An 18,448-nucleotide genomic window follows, 5' to 3' on the forward strand; every position below is an offset into this window, starting at 1 on the left:
TATCTATCTATCTATCTATCTATCTATCTATCTATCTATCTATCTATACATATAATTTTTCCCTCCAACTACCCTAATACTGATGAAAGTCTCATGAGGTACAAATATCATCTTTCCATGCAGGAATGTAAGCAGTTCAACCTTATTAAGTCCTTTATGATTTCTCTTTCCTATTTACATCTTCATGCTTCTCTTGAGTTTTGTATTTGAATGTCAAATTTTCTATTCAGCTCTGGTCTTTTCATCAAGAATACTTGAAAGTCCTCTATTTCACTGAATGTCCATTTTTACCCCTGAAGGATTATACTCAGTTTAGCTGGGTAGGTGATTCTTGATTGTAATCCTATCTCCTTTGTCCTCTGGAATATCGTATTCCAAACTTTCCAGTCTCTTAATGTAGAAGCTGCTAAATCTTGTGTTATCCTGATTGTTTCCACAATTCTTGAATTGTTTCTTTCTGGCTACTTGTAATATTTTCTCCTTGACCTGGGAACTCTGGAATTTGGCTACAATATTCCTAGGAGTTTTCCTCTGGAGATCTGCTTCAGAGGTGATCAGTGGATTCTTTCCATTTCTATTTCCCCCTCTGGTTCTAGAATATCAGGGCAGTTTTCCTTGATAATTTCTTGAAAGATAATATCTAGGCTCTTTTTTTATTATGGCTTTCAGATAGTCCAATAATTTTTAAATTATCTCTCCTAAATCTATTTTCCAGGTCAGTTGTTTTTCCAATGAGATTTTTCACATTGTCTTCTATTTTTTCTTCTTTTGGTTTTGTTTTACAATTTCTTGATTTCTCAGAAAGTCACTAGCTTCCAATTGCTCCATTCTAATTTTTAAGGAAGTATTTTCTCCAGTGAGCTTTTGGACTTCCTTTTCCATTTGACTAATTCTGCTTTTTCAGGCATTCTTTTCCTCATTGATTTTTTGGACCTCTGTTGCCATTTGGGTTAAGCTATTTTTTTAAGGTGTTATTATTTTCAGTATTTTTTTGGGTCTCCTTTAGCAAGCTGTTGACTTGTTTTTCATGATTTTCTTGCATCACTCTCATTTCTTTTCCCAGTTTTTACTCTACTTCTCTTACTTACTTCTCAAAATCCTTTTTGAGCTCTTCTATGGCTTAGGACCAATTCATATTTTTCTTGGAGCCTTTGTATATAGGAGCTTTGACTTTGTTGTCTTCTTCTGGTTGTATGTTTTGATCTTCTTTGTCACCAAAGAAATATTCTATGGTCTGACTTTTTTACACAGTTTGCTTATGTTCCCATCCAATTACTTGAGTTTTAAACTCTTTTTTAGTGTAGGGGTCTGCTTCCAATATGGAGAATGTACTAACTTCAGGGGTTTTGTGCAGCTGTTTTCAGAGATACTTTTAGGGACCTGTAAATTTTCAGTTTTTCCAAGGTGGTATGATTAAAAGCGATGATTTTTTTTTTATTTTTTTAAATTTATTTTTATTTTATTTTATTTTTTGAAAGCAAGGTGTTTACTCCTTTCCTGACCTGTGCTCTGGTCTATGAGTAACCACAAGCACTCTTCTCTGCCTTGGAACTGTGAGGAGAATTCCCTCTCTACTGCCAATACAAGCTCCACCACGCCAGTGCTCCTCCTTGCCCCAGGACTGCCACCTAGAACTGTAACCCAGATCCAAGCATAGGCAAAGCAAGAGATTCCTGCTTTAGCACCAGCAAAGAGATCCCTGCAATCCTGCTCTGATCAGTCACTCAATTCCCCTTCTGTCTGTGGGCCAAGAGCTCCTAAAGCAACCACCACTCAAAGGATTCCCTGGAACTGGGGCTGGGACTGAGCTTCTCTCTCGTGGTCACAGACCTTTCCTATTGACCCAAGTTGTCTTTGGCATTTGTGTGTTGAAAATTCTTCAATCAACCACAGCTGCCAATTACTCAGTCTCCTGAGGCCTGCTTCAGGTTCACTGAGGTCTGGTCTTTGCCTGTGCACCTATGCTGAACTGTATTCCTCTCCCAGTTAGGCGCAATAGTCTTTTCCAATCAACCTTTTGGGTTGTCTTGGGTTAGAAATTTGTTTCGCTCTTTCCTTTTGTGGGTTCTGCTGCTCTAGAATTTGTTTAGAGCCATTTTTACATGTATTTAATGGGGTTTGGGTTGCTCATCATTTCTTACAGCACAGTAGTATTCCATTACATTCATATACCACAACTTGTTCAGCCATTCCCCAATTAATGGGCATCCTCTCAATTTCCAATTCTTGACCACCAAAAAAAGAGCTGCAATAAATATTTTGGTACATATGAGTCCTTTTCCCATTTTTATGATCTCTTTGGGATGCAGATTGGGAAGTGGTATTGTTGAGTCAAAGGATATGCACAGCAATACATTAGTATTCCAATTTTTCTACATCTTCTCTAGTGTTTATGATTTTCCTGTTTTGTCATATTAGCCAATTTAATAGTTGTGAGGTGGTACCTCTGAGTTGTTTTAATTTGCATTTATCTAATCAATAGTGATTTATAGCATTTTTTCATATGACTCTAGATGGCTTTAATTTCTTCCTCTGAAAATTGCCTGTTCATATCCTTTGACCATTTATCAATTGGGGAATGACTTGTATTTCTATAAATTTGACTCAGTTCTCTATATATTTTAGAAATGAGTTCTTTATCAGAGACACTGGTTGTAAAAATTGTTTCTCAGTTTGCTGCTTCAGTTCTAATCTTGATTGCATTTGCTTTGTGCAAAACCTTTTTAATTTAATGTAATCAAAATTATCCATTTTGCATTTCATAATGTTCTCTATCTCTTGTTGGGTCATAAATTCTTCCCTTCTCCACAGATTTGAAAGGTAAACTATTCCTTATTTTCTTGATTTGTTTATAGTATCACCCTTTATGTCTAAATTGTGTACCCATTTTGACCTTATCTTGGTATATGTCGTAAAATGTTGGTCTATACCCAGTTTCTGCCATACTATTTTCCAGTTTTCCCAGAAGTTTTTGTTAAATAGTGAGTTCTTTTCCCAGAATCTGGAGTCTTTGAGTTTATCAAACAGTAGATTACTATAGTCATAGATAAGTGTGTCTTGTATACCTAACCTATTCTACTAACCCAGCACTCTATTTCTTAGCCAGTCCCAAGTACTTTCAGTGATTGCTTCTTTATAATACAGTTTTAGATCTAGTACAGTTAGGTTACCTTCCCTTGTATTTCTTTTCATTAATTCCCTTGATATTCTTGATCTTTTGTTCTTCCAGATGAATTTTGTTATTACTTTTTCTAGTTGTATAAGTATCTATATCTATATCTATATCTATATCTATATCTATATCTATATATATTTGATAATTTGGTTGGGATGGCATTGAATAAGCAAATTAATTTAAGGAGAATTGTCATTTATATTCGATTAGCTCAGCCTACCCATGAGAAATAGATATTTTTTTCTGGTTATTTGGATCTGACTATATTTTTGTGAAAAGTGTTTTGTAATTGTGTTTATATAATCCCTGTGTTTGTCTTGGCAGGTAGATTCCCAAATATTTTATATTGTCTACAGTTATTTTAAATGGAAATGTCATTTTTATCTCTTCCTGCCTGGCTTTTTTTAATAATGTATAGAAATGCAATGATTTATGAGGGCTTATTTTATATCCTGCAACTTTGCTAATGTTGTTAATTATCTCAAGCAGTTTTTTAGTTGCTTCTTTAAGTATACCATCATATCATCTGCAAAGAGTGACAGATTTGTTTCTTCTTTGCCTACTGTAATTCCTTCATATTTACTTCTCTCATTCCTAAAGTGAACATTTCTAATACAATATTGAATAATTGTGATGATGATGGACATCCTTGTTTCACATCTGATCTTATTGGAAGTGCTTCTAGCTTATTCCCATTACATACAATGCTTTTTAATGGTTTTGGATAGATGCTACCTCTCATTTCAAGGAAAACTCCATTTATTCCTATGCTCTCTAGTGTTTTTAATAGGAATGGGTATTATATTTTGTCAAAAGCATTTCTGCATCTATTGTGATAATCACATGATTTCTTTTAATTTTGCTATTGATATAGTCAATTATGCTGATAGCTTTCCTAATATTGAACTAGTCCTGTATTCCTGGTATAAATCCCAGCTGGTCATAGTGTATTATCCTCATGATAAGTTGCTGTAGTCTCTTTGCTGATATTTTGTTTAAGATTTTTGCATCAATATTCATTAGGGAAATTGGTTTATAGTTTTCTTTCTCTGTTTTGGCTCTTCCCAGTTTCAGTATTAACACTGTATTTGTATCATAAAAATAATTTGGTAGGACTCCTTTTTCTATTTTTTTCAAATAGTTTATATAGTATTTGAATTAATTGTTCTTTAAATGTTTGGTTGAATTCTCTTATGAACCCATCTGACCCTGGGAATTTTTTTTTCCTGGGAAGTTAATTAATATTTTGTTCAATTTATTTTTCTAAGGTGGGGTCATTTATTCATTCTATTTCTGGATCTGTTACTCTAGGAAATCCATATTTTTATAAATATTCATCCATTTCACTTAGATTATCAGATTTATTGACATAGTGTTGATCAAAATAGCTCCTAATTATTTTTTATTTCCTCTTCATTGGTGGTGAATTCACACTTTTCATTTTTGATACTGATAATTTGGTTTTCTTCTTTCTTTTTTTAAATCAAATTAACCACAGGTTTATCTATTTTACTGTGTTTTCTTTTTCATAAAACCAGCTCTTAGTTTTATTTGTTAGTTCAATAGTTTTCTTACTTTCAATTTTATTAATCTCTCTTTTGATTTTCAGAATTTCTAATTTGGTATTTCATTAAGGATTTTTAATTTGTTCTTTTTCTAGCTTTTCAGTTGCATGCCCAATTCATTGATCTCCTCTTTCTCTATTTTATTCATGTAAGGATTTATAGACATACAATTTCCCTGTGAAATTGCTTTGGACCTGTCCCAAGCTTCTTATGCTGGGTTCCAGGGGCCTGGTCATTGGTTTTAAGTGTTGGAGACTCTGGTGCTGGTATCTGGAGGCTATAATGGTCTGGTAGCTTACCTGAGGCTGAGTTGTTGTCCTAATCATGATGTCTGGTGTGGGCTGAGGACAGGTGGGAATTGTCTGTGTTTCGATGAAGCTATACTTAAGCATGTGAAGATCAGCCTGCTGGAGGATGCCTGCCTACCATGGGCTGTACTGAAGCACATGGAGGTCCACAGCTGGAGGATGCCATCCTTTCTGGGGCTGCACTGAAGCATGAGGAGGTCTGGATGGAGGATGCCTGCACATCTGGTACTGTGCATGTAGGTCATCAATCTCTGAGCTGGAATCTGCCAGTTTCTCTGGTTATGCTAAGGTTAGTGGGGGTCCTGGTGTTGGCATTTGCCTGCTCTACCACCCTGGGACTCAAGATCTCCTGTTGGTTGGCTGATGTGGGGCTTGCCACTGGCTTGCTGGGATGCTTCCTGTCCTGGAATGTACTCCTCTTTTACCTGAGTGAAATGAACATTTCTCACTGATCCTCCAAGTTTTCTGGGTTAAGAAATTGTTCTACCCCATCTTCCCACTGTCTCTGATATTCCAGGATTTTTCCTGGGGCAGTATTTTTGGGTTTTTTTAAAGGTCAATATGGGAGAGTGATAACAACTTACTGCTTACTCAGCCATCTTGGCTTCTGGAAGTCTAAATTTATTTATCCTTGGAATTAAATCTCTAACACCATGCATTTTATATAACAGACTATCAGTAATTTTAGAACACAAACAACACAAAGCCAATGCAACCAAGATTCGAGGGGAGTCAGAAAGCTGAGAAACAATTCTTACACCCAGTGTCTCTGATAAAGGGCACATTTCTAAAATACACAAATAGAACTGACTGAAATTTATAAGAATGCAAATCATCCCCCAATTGATAAATGGTCAAAGGATATGAACAGGCAGTTTTCAGAGGAAGAAATTAAAGTTATCTATAGTCTCATAAAATTATCTACATCACCATTGATCAGAGAAATGCAAATTAAAAGAACTCTGAGGTACCACCTTACACTTGTCAGATTGACTAACATGACAAAAAAGAAAAATGATAAATGTTGGAGAAGATGTGGGAAAACTGCAACACTAATGCATTGTTGGTGGAACTGTGAACTGATCCAACCATTCTGGAGAGCAATTTGGAACTATGCCCAAAGGGCTATAATACTGTGCATAGTGTTTTACCCAGCAATACTACTTCTAGGTCTGTATCACAAAGAGATCATAAAAATGGGATAAAGTACCCACATGTACAAAAATATTTATAGCAGCTCTTTTTGTAGTGGCCAAGAATTGGAAATTGAGAGGATGCCCATCAATTAGGGAATGGCTTAACAAGTAGTGGTATGTTAATGTAATGGAATACTATTATTCTACAAGAAATGATGAGCAGATGGACTTCAGAAAACCCTGGAAAGATTTGCATGAACTGATGCTGATTGAAGTGAGCAGAACCAGGAGAACAGTGTACACAATAACAGTAACATTGTGTGATGACCAACTTTGATAGACTTAGCTCTTCTCAGGAATACAAGGATCTAAGACAATTCCAAAAGACTCATGATAGAAAATGCTATCCATATCTAGAAAAAGAACTATGAAGTCTGAATGCAGATCAAAGCATACTATTTTCTTTTTTTGTCATTTTTACTTTCTCATGGTCTTTCACTTTGGTTTTAATCCTTCTTTACAAGACTAGTGTGTAAATATGCTTAATATGATTATACATGTATAGCTTATATCAGATTGCATGCAATCTTGAGGAAAGATGACAGGAAGGAAAGAAAGAGAGAAAATTTAGAACTCAGAATCTTATAGAAGTGAATGTTGAAAACTGAAAAAAATAAACAATTTAAAAATTTTTTTAAAGGATAAATAAATTCTGCCCTTAACCAACTATTTCTAAAGAATAGGTCCTTCCACCTCAATGGAATGGTGGACTTTAAATAAACTCTAATTAAATCTTTCTAGCTTCAGTATTTTGTAATTTGTTAATATATCATCCCTTCCCTTAGGAAGCATACAGTGCAATATTAAAAAGTAAAGCATTGACATTGATAAAGATTGTTGACTATCAAAGCAAGTGCCTACTTGCTAGGGATGTTGAAATTTCCTTGCTGAAGGAAAACTGGTGAGAGAATGTCTCTCTTCTTGAGTAAAAAGGCATGTCCATTGTTCCAATAGCCATTGTAGGGCTCTGGGGCATCAGAGGAGGCAAGAGGAATACAGGCCACATGGAAAGAGGGTAAGACTTTGAAAACTTTTGTTCAAAGATCTGAATAAAGCATCCCTGTCTCTCCTATCTCCCTTCTATTAACTCTCCCCTCTTCTAATATTGTGTCAAGCCTTACCATGTCTAATTGTGAAGGATTTTTGCCATATAGTCCCTATGCTCCTCTCCCATTTCCACTACCCTATTTCAGAACTAATGATTAAGAAATGTTTGTTAAATTTCTTTGAATTTAAAATTATACTTTAGTATGATGGAATTAGGAGGCTGAAAAGAGAGAAAATATTTGCTGTTAAACAGGAGTGTCATGGTAAATGTTTACAAACTAGCTCTTCGAATATGCATTACATACTTTTCAGTATTTTTTCCATTAACATTTTCTGCATCACTTTCTTAAGTTTACTCAATTACATAACAATAAATCAAACCCTGATTTGTAGCATTTGCTAATTTCTGAAGTGCAAATACTCATAGTGAAAATTTAACAATCAGTTGTCTTGAGTCTGTTTCAAATGGTTCTAGCATATCATTGATTTGAAGTAAGAGAAGAACTTAGGGGCCATCCATTATATAGGAGGAAACTCAGACCCAGTATAGGGAAGAGACTTACATAACTGGTTTATAGCTAGTTAGTTCCTCAGCACCAACCTTCCAATTCATAGCTCTACTAGCCCACCATGACTAAGGTTAAGCCATCCTAGGCTTTTTGATTTTTGTTATGTGCTGAGGCAAGGAATTGTGACATTTAGGGGGATAATAGCAAGAGTTCTTTCCATATGTCAACACACTATTGCATACAATTAAGAAAGACATATTTTTTCCTTCTGTGTGAATACTCTAAACACAAATTGTCTGCACCACAACAGTTGAGTTTGTGTATGTAAAATACATAGGGCAAAGAAAGATCCCATAAAATAACTACGGTGAGTGGCTTGTAGAGTAGTAGATGGTCAGAAGGAGTAAAAAAGTGGGGAAAGAAGGAACTTGCTTTTAATCAATGGGATAATCTATGATATAAGGCACCCTGTCTCTCACCACTATTTCTTTTCCCACAGCATAGGCCTCCTCTTCTTTACCAACTCCCCCTCTGCTGGTTGAATGAAAATTTGGCCCAGTTTTTTTTTTAATATAGATACATTAAAAAACAGACATGGATCTTCAAAGGAGCCTGCAATTTAGCTGGCGACAGAATGTTTATAGCCACAATTTGTGTAACTCTGATAAAATGCACATGCTCATATTATTTTATTTAACTTATTTTTTTTCCAAAACCAGACTTACAACATGCAAGGGCCCATGCAATTGCCATCCAAAGAAGCAATGTGAAAAACCTCCACCAGAACAGAAATGGCTTGTGGGGAACTTTTGTATTTCAAATCCATGGAGTGCCAAAGCAAGAGTTAGTCTGGGGTGACAGAGATGAGCAATAGCTCCTTAAGATAGGAATATAATACAGTGCTAAAGACTGGATATCTCTTTAATCTAGACAAAACTTAGACATTAGAATCAAACTATTTGTATATACAATATAGGATAATCATACCTTAACTCATTTAAATATTATGGGATTACCTATGGTGAACTAAAACATTTTTTTTCCTTTTTAACAAAGTTAAAAAAATTCTTAATCAACATAGATTTTCATTCATTTATTTATTCCTTTAGATCTATTTTTAATCAGCATTATGGCAAGGCAGATCCATGCTATGCCTAAACCAATTCCTTTGTGCTTAATAGTGCCATTTTTGTTAGAACAATTAGACAATTGACTTCTCCCTCCTGCTCAACTATCTTGTGGTATCCTAAATCAAATAAGCAGTGTTTCCTTGTTACATTATGCTTGATACATGACATGCCCAGAATCTCTTCCTCTGCTTCACAGTATGGTATTTGTGTGGGATGGAAGAAGGAGAAGGGGGAAAGGGAAGAAAAAGTTTTCATTTGTCATGTGATCATTCAAGGAGATTCTGTGCATTATCTTTTCTTTGTGCTCTGTGTGATGAATACTGAAATTCTACATCTCCACACCACCTTCATGCATAAGATCATTATGGGCAGCAATATTTCTCTCTCCACCCAATTGTCAATCAGCTTTGGGCAGACATAGCTGCAACAAGTCCAGAAATAGAATTCATATTTGGATTTTTATGCCATGTAATTCCAATGCAAATAGGTATATTAATGTAGCAAAAATATGTATTGCTCTTTGGAGCAGGAATTCAATCCTAAGGACTATTTCTATGAAAAGTCCATATATTGTCTGTAAAATTCCTTAACCTCCCATAGGTTCAATATGTTATCTTCCTCCAAAAAACAAAACAAAACCAAAAACAACCCTGAGTTTTTGTTACAAAATGTGAATAATTTATAATTACCCACAATTCCTGCATAGATAAAAAAGCCAACTGGCTACTACCACACCTTTGAAGATGGCTATCATCACATTCCAAATTCAGATAAATAAAGTAATAAATGAATTTAAAGATTTAATACATATTCATTCAACAAAAATAATGTCATCCATTCCACACTAATCAAAACTTCATAGTACTTATATGCATACATACATATGACTACATATATGTATGAATATACACATGCTGCATATGTTACACGTAAAATGAAACTACATTTCCAATTCCTTGGATGCCCCTCTGACAGCTTATCCTCAATTAATAATAATAATAATGTCAAATATATAGCAGTTTATGTTTACAAAGTGATTTATAAATGTCATCTTATTTGATTGTCAAAACAATCTTGAAAGACAGATGCTATTATTATCCTCATTCTACAAATGAGGAAACTGAAGAAAATAACCCAGGGTCACAAATCTATTAAATGTTAAGCCACAATATGTGCTCAGATTTTCTTGACTCCAGGTCCATTGTCCCATCTACCACACCACCTAACTCTCTTGTACACAAAAATAAATTAATTATTTTCCTATTTTTGACCCTTTCTCTATTTAGTGTGATGGACATCCACATCAACAGATGTTCTTTCCTCTTCATTGCTCCACATATCCAATCATGTGCCAAGTCCTATTGATTCTAACTATATATTTCTCCCACAGGTTCTTTCCTCTTTATACTGTCAAAACCATGTTCTGGCTTCATCACATGATGGATTTTTTTTTAATATCTTTCTAACTGTTCAACCTATCCTCCTGTTTCTTCTTTAGTCCATCTATTACAGAGATAAAATAATCTTCCTAATTCATTGTTCTATATCACAATCCATTTGAGAAAACTTCTAAGGTTCCCTATTTATAAAATAAAATTAAAATTCCTTAGCTTTGTATTTAATATCATATACAACTTGGCTCTAGCCCCCTGGTACAGTGTTATTTAAATGCACTTACCTTTAAACACTCAAAATTCCATCTAAGTGGATTCCTAGATATTCCTTAACTAATAACTAATTTTCTACTGCCTCTGAGGATTTGTTTATGCCATGCTCCCACATATGTAATTTTTGAGATCTTTCTCTCCCTTCAAGGCTTTACTAAGGATCATCCTATTTAGTTTTAAAAAGACTTCTCCCACAAAAGAGGAGAATGGAATTTTGTCTTCTTAAAATTTCCCTACAAAATTGCTCCCATAAATATCACAAACAAAGTTTAGAAATTCCAAGTTATAAAAAAAATAACACTTTAATCATCCAAAATGAAAGAATTCACAAAGAACCACAGTTAGGATTACACAAGACTATGCTTCAGATACAAAAAAGAAAAGGAAATCCTGGAACATTTTTCCAAAAGACAAAAGATAACCAAGAATATTTTATTTTGCAAAAGAGAGTATAATCATATAAGAGAGAGGGAGGGAGAAAAAGGACTTTTATTAAAGTAATTTCAAGCATTCCTATATAAAATGCCACAGCTGGTGGAATCTTTAAAGCACAAATACAAGATAAAATAGGACACCCAGTGCAATGGATAGGACACTAAACTTGGAGTTAGGATCATCTGAGTTCATATTCTACTACAGCCCCTTGATATATATGTGATCATGGAAAAGTCAATTCACTTCTTTATGCCTTAGTCTCCTCATTTATAAAAAAAAAAGAGGAGGGGTATTAGATTTGACTTCAAAAGTCTCTTCTAGTACATATTATATTATTTGTGATCCTATGACTCAAAAAGGTAAAGACATTTGATGAATTTAAAAGTATCAACAGAAGATTAAGTACTTAAATGCTAATGAAGGCAGAAAAGATGTCCTTCAGAATCCCATTATCTTTAAGGGTCATAGACTGATTAAAGAAAAAAAAAAAAACACACAGGGTCCAGATGTGATTTTGCTCTATTTTAATCTTAATAAAGGAAAAGAAGAAATGGGAGGAATTGACCATTTATCATAATTGAGGTGGGCCAGATGAAGGAAAAGGAGTTTTATTCATCTTATGTAGCTCAATCATAAACCAGTAAACAAGGCTTGCATGCACATGTACAAATATACAAATGTACACACACACACATACACACAAATACAGATTTTATTTAGGACACACTTAGATTCTGTCAGAGAAATAAGAGGAGACAGGCAAAGGGAGGGATAAGGGAAGATTTCTTCAAAGAATAGAGTTTGGAAGGGCATAGTAAAACAAATGTATATCTCTATGGTTGGATTAAAATAGAGAGAAAAGGAATAAAAACTAGGATAATTGGGCTGGGTATAAGGAAGAGGGATAGAGGAATAGGACCACTTCAATTAGAGTTACTAATCTTTATCCCATTTCTTTTCTTTTACCATCTTTTTCTTTGTAAAAGGTAGACCAAAGAACAAAGAGAAGGAAAAAAAAAGAAAATCATATTAAGAAGAGTAAAATAAAATGTACAATCATAACCATGAATGACAATGGTGCAAATTCACTTATAAAACAGAGAAGGGCAGCCAAATGGATTAGATAGTAAAATGCAACAATATGTTGTTTGCAAGAAACATTCTTGAAGTGTAAATGTTGACAACATTAAAATTAGGGACTGGAATAAAATTTGTGATATCTCAGACAAAGAGGTTACAATAACATTAAAAAAGGGGGCAGCTTGGTGACACAGTAGATAGAGCACTGGCCCTGAAGTCAGGAAGACCTGAGTTCAAATCCAGTCTCAGACCAAACACTTGACACTTACTAATTGTATGACCCTGAACAAGTCACTTAACCCCAATTGCCTAAAAAGACAAAACAAAACAAGACAAAATAACATTAAAAAAAGATAAAACAATATGACCAGGTTATAAACCAGGAATTGAATGTTGGTTTAACATTAGACCAACTTTAATACAATAAACCATATTAATAGCAAAATCTGTAAAACCTTCATGATTATATTAGTGGATACCAAAGAGATTTTGAGAAAATACAACATCCATTTATGCTAAATAAAAATCTCAAAAAGTATAGAAATAAATGGAGCCTTTCCTAATATGATTAATGCATACATTTATATTCAAGAACTGTCCTTATCTGTAACAGAAAAATACTAAAAGTCTTTGAATTAGATTATTAGTAGAGCAGAGTTATCTAGTAATATCATTATTATTTTATCCATTCTAAATATGATACCTATTGAAAGAAGACAAGGTAAAGATATTTAATTAATAACTGTTCATTCAAAGACATGACATATAGATTTCAATCAGTGAGTCATTCAGTCAATCAACATTTATTAAGGACCTACTACATATCAGGCACTATTCTAAGCCCTGGGAACATACAGAAAGGCAAAAGAGAGTTCATGACCTGGAGGAGCTCATAATCTAATGGAGGTGATAGCATACAAATAGATATGTACAAACAAGCTATATAGAGGATAAATAGGAAATAATAAATTAGCAGAAGTTAAAACATTGTTGTCAAGAGGTCTTGAGGAAAGCTTACCAGAGAGGGTGAAATTTTAACTGGAACTTGAAGGAAACCAAGGAAGCTAGGAGGTAGAGATAGGCTGGGAAAACATTCCATGCATAAGGGATAGCCATAGAAAATGACTGGAGTGGAGAGATGGATAATTTTATTTGAAGAACAGCAATGAAGTCAATGTCACTGGATCAAAGAGTAGATGGTGGTATGGGGGTGGAGGGGAAGGTAATGATGTGGTGTAAAAAAAAAGGTAGAGAGAGGTCAGATTTTGAAGAATTTTGAATGCCAGACAGAGGATCTTATATTTGGTCCTAAGGTTATAGGGAGCCATCGGATTTTAATGATTAGGGGTGGGACTAGCAAGATCAAAAATGGGTTATCACTTTGCCAGCTGAGTGAAGGATATACTAGAGTGGGAAGAAAGTTATGGAAGGGAAATCAACCAGGAGATTATTGCAATTGTCTAGAAATCAGGAGATGAAGGCCTTTAGCAGGATGGTGGCATTGTGAGATAAGAGAAGAGGACATATGCAAGAGATGTCACAAAGGTAAAATCAACAGTTCTTGGTAACTGAATGCATATAATGGATGAGACAGAGTGAGTAATTGAGGATGAAAGATAGATTGTGAGCCTGGTGGACTGGGAGGATGGTGTTGTTCTCTACAGTGAAAGGGAAGTTAGGAGGGTTGGGGAACAGGAGTATTTAAGGTGAAAGATAATGAGTTCTGTTTTGAACATGTTGAGCTTAAATATCTAGTGGGCATCTAGTCTGAGATGCCTGAAAGACAATTGGAAAAATGAGATCAAAGCTCAGCATAGAGGTTAAAGCTGGATAAGCATATTTGTGAATGATCAACATTGAGATGATAATGGAATCCATGGGAAGAGAGGAATTCACCAAATGGGACAGAACAGAAGGAGAACAACAGAAGGTCCAAGACAGAGTCCTGTGAGACACCTATGAGAAGCAGGCATGGCTTGCATGAAGAACTAGCAAAAAAAAAAACAAGAAAGAATCATCTTACAGGTGGAAGGATAACCAGAAAAGAAGGCTGTCCTGAAATGCTAGAAAGAATAAAATATCAAAAAAGAAGGGTGGTCAGCAGTGTCAGAAACTTCAGAGAGATCAAGAAGAATGAGTACTGAGACAAGGCCATTAGATTTGCCAATTAAGAGATCATTAGTAACTTTAGATAAAGCAGTTTCAGTTGAATCATGAGGTTCAGACTTCAGAGAGGTAGGAAGAACTGTGTGAGGAGGAAAGTAGAAGCACCTACACTAGATGACCTTCTCAAGGAGTTTAGTCACAAAAGTCAGGAGAGCTATGCAATAGTTGTTAGCAGAGATAGATATATTAAGTGAGGGATTTTTGAGGATAGGTAAATATGGCCATATGTGCAGGTAATAAGGAAACTTATGTAGTCAGGGAGAAAATGAATATAAGTGAAAGAGTGGAGAATGATAGGAGAGGTAATCTTTTGGAGAGTGTGGAATGGAATGAGATCACTTGAACATGTAGAGACATTTAAAAGGCAAATAATAACTATAATCTACATCAACACTCAATAATTTACAATTAATAATATTAAAAGAGTCAGAAGAAGGTCCTCAAACATTAGAAACACCTTCTATAAAAGACACTCAATGTTTATTTTTTCAACAAGAACAATACAAATTGTAAGGACTTTCTATATGCAAAGAATTATGCTGGACATTTAAAGACATATAAAATTAGGATAATGGTTGATCCATATCAAGCTTTTAATTATAGCACACAAAATAGATAAATGTTATACATAAAGTGGTTGGATTATACATCCATGGAAGGGAGTAATATGAGATAGTATGGAAAGGTGTCAGATTGTGAAGACCTCAAATGCCAGAAAAAAACATGTAAACCTTTATTCATAAGGCAATAAAGAGCCACAAAAAAAAGTGATATGATAAGATATCTGGTAAGAAAGATTCTTCTTAGAGTGATACAAGAATGGATTAGAGGATGAAAGAAGGGAAGTGGGAACACTATTAGTATTAGACTATTAATCCAATAGTAGACTATTGTAATTGTCAAGAAAATCCAGTAATACCACATTGCCTATGTAATTGTCATCTTGACTTTAAAGGCCCTTTACAAACAGTACTTACCTTACCTATCTAACTTTGTTTCAGAATGTTCCCTGTGATAAAAATCTTAATTCCAGGAAGAATAGGTCAATAGCCTCATCTTTACTTGCACCAAGCTCAGACTTGCATTTATTCATTTACTCACAGGTTTTTTCTTTTCTTTTCATCTACTCCTGAGTATTCCATTTGAGAAATGTTGACTCTGAAAGAACATCTCTCTCTGTCTCTGTCTCTGTCTCTTTCTCTCTGTCTCTCTGTCTCTCTCTGCCTCTCTCTGCATACCCACACACATACACATATGTATGTATGTATGTATGTATGTGTGTATGTACATATGTATGTATGTATATGTATACACACACACACTCATACATATACACACATCATATCAGACATGGTTGTCTTTAGTTTCTAACAACAAAACTATAATAAGTATCAAAGATAGTATTTTCATCTTATTTTATTTGGAATCTAGGAATATTTGGAATATGATCATAATAAAAGCTCACATTTATATAGCATTCTAGTAGTTTAAAAGGAGTCATCACTACAATCAATATGAGGCAGATAGTGAAAAAAATTATTTTCCCTATAATTTCATGTATTAGGAAGCTGGCATTCAGAGGGGTAAATGACTTGTCTGGAGTTGTGGGGTAAATGGAATCATCAGGTTTTTAACTCAGGTCTTCTTACTTTGTACTCCATGTCTAACATTTTTTCTACTTTCTACTTTTTGGCCAGAGCCTATGCTTTCTAGAACATGGGACCCAGGACTGAGTACAAAAAAAAAATTTTTCCATCCATACACATATATATGCAATATACATATATACATATAGACATATATGTATATGCATATATAGAGAGCAATGTGATCATATATACACATAATATATATGTATATCATACACATTATATATGCATATATTTTAATATAAAATTTGTATATATGTATGTTTTCCATTTGTAAAACCTTGATTTTTCTGATTTATAAAATCATTATTACTTTTATAAGGAAAAAATTGAGATACAAACAAAAAATACTTTCATTTTTTGTACTGGAAATTGCTCTTTCATGTGCTGCTTTTGTTAATATTAAAAGTGCTTTTTTTCTCCCAAAATGCCAGTTAGAATATATTTTGATAATTTTCCAATGTGTCAGTTGTCAGCAACACTTAAAATAACAAGAACTACATCCTTCCCAAATAAAGAGGTAATTCTATTAAGAATTGCCAGGGGCTGAGTAGCTCAGGGTCTCAACAACCAACCAGTGCAAGCTAAGATTTTTTTTTTTATTAATCTAAAAACTTGTTCAAAATTTTACCCAGATACAATGTTGATCTTACCATATGTTATAATGTTAGTCAATTGGCAGTATGCAATGTCCACCTCATATGCACCCTAAACTAGATTAAGTCTTATGGGAGATTCAAAAGAAAGATATATGACCTATTGAGGTATTTCTAAGCTCTTTGCTGACTCCCCTGGCTCTGGAATCCAGCACCATAAAAGACATTAGAAATGATCTCTTTTATTATAAAGAGGAAGAAAGTGAATCCTGGAGACAGAAAATAACTTAAGAAATAATCAGTAGACCCCACTGACTGATCTTTCAACCTTGAAAACAGACAGCATCAAAGGAAATTTCCCACAGGAGTTAGCCACAAGGATTAGGCAAGAGAGCCACCAAATAAAGACAAAGTAAAAAAATATATACAAACAAAATATGGAAGTCAAGGGGAATTTCACAGAAACCTGCAGAGAGTATGCTGCATTTCCATTTCTGTTAGGACCAAAAAACATATATAAATGCACCAAATGTGAGTTAGTCTTCATTCAAGAGAAGGTGAAGAGGTCTGAGAGAATGCATCTCTTTCTAGGTCATCAGTGAAAATAAAAGAAGGGCTTCAAGGAAGAAACAAAAAAGAAAGACAATATTGAGAGATAGAGGGAAATATTACTCCATATTAGGAGGCAACAAATTAGAAGAATATGACACAAATATAATAGTAATAGTTAACATTAATATAGTATATTATTTGATCTTCCCACTATCCCATGAGCTAAGTGCTGTTATTATATCTATTTTACAGATAAAGAAATTGAGGCCGAGAGAAACTAAATAATTTTCCCATGGTCATACAACAGTTAAGTGACTGAAGCAGGATTTAAACTCAGATCTTCCTGCCTTGAAGTCCATCACTCCATGGACTGCATCATTTATGCACCTTAGAAGTTGCTGAAAGAAAGTTGCAGGGATCTCTAGAGTGGGTGAGCCAGTTGTAGGGAGAACAAACAAGATAAAGGGGTAACTAACAACTGTTGAACTGGAAGTCCTTTTCTTCCTTTGTGGAATCATCATAAAGTTCCCTTAGGTGGAGTTCTCTACTAATCTCTGAAGATTGGTGATTTTCTGGAGTTCATAGTCAGCATTTCTTTCCACAACAATGGGTCAAGCTGATACTAACTTTCCTTTTGCTCCATGCTCATTGTTGATCCAGTGGATACCTCAGCTGCTGCCTTCTAAATATTCCAGAATATTTTGACCTTTTGAAGTTAAGAAGGTTGTTATCTGGACAACTTCATCTACCATTACCTAAGATCAGAAATGAGCAAAAACAAAGAGACAGAATTGCCCCAGATGCTGCCCTTTGCCCCACTCAGTTCTTGGAACCAGCTCAAAATAGTTATATTTCACTCACTTCCAGGAAGGAGAGAGATGTAAAGACAATTTTTCCCCTCTTTATATACTCATTGTGTTCTGATTCAACAACCCGTAAGTCAACAATTCTTCTGGTTATGCAGCCAATGCAGCATTACCCGTTGCAATCCCCTGAGTCAACGTGGTCAGAAGCAGATTCATCCCCAAGCTTCCATAATAGTGGTTGGCCTAGAATCAGTCAAGTAATATATGTGCATGATATAAGAACTGGGCCACATAAGCTAGTTTACCTGGTTTACATATATCCTCAGGTACAGAAAAGAAAAAAGAAATAACTGGAATATGTGATGCACTGCCACTGATATTTAAAAGATCTTGAATGAGTGAAGTATTTTCTAAACACAGGAGGGAAAATATGTTTTCCAGAGGAAGAAAAAAAGAAAGAAAGAAAGAGAGAGAAGAAAAGAGAAGAAAAGAAAAGGAAAGAAAAGAAAAGAAAAGAAAGGAAAAGAAAAGAAAAGAAAAGAAAAGAAAAGAAAAGAAAAGAAAAGA

This window comes from Vombatus ursinus, unplaced genomic scaffold (assembly GCF_900497805.2).
Source record: "Vombatus ursinus unplaced genomic scaffold, bare-nosed wombat genome assembly UNPS02007284.1, whole genome shotgun sequence".
NCBI classification, from domain to species: Eukaryota; Metazoa; Chordata; class Mammalia; order Diprotodontia; family Vombatidae; genus Vombatus; species Vombatus ursinus.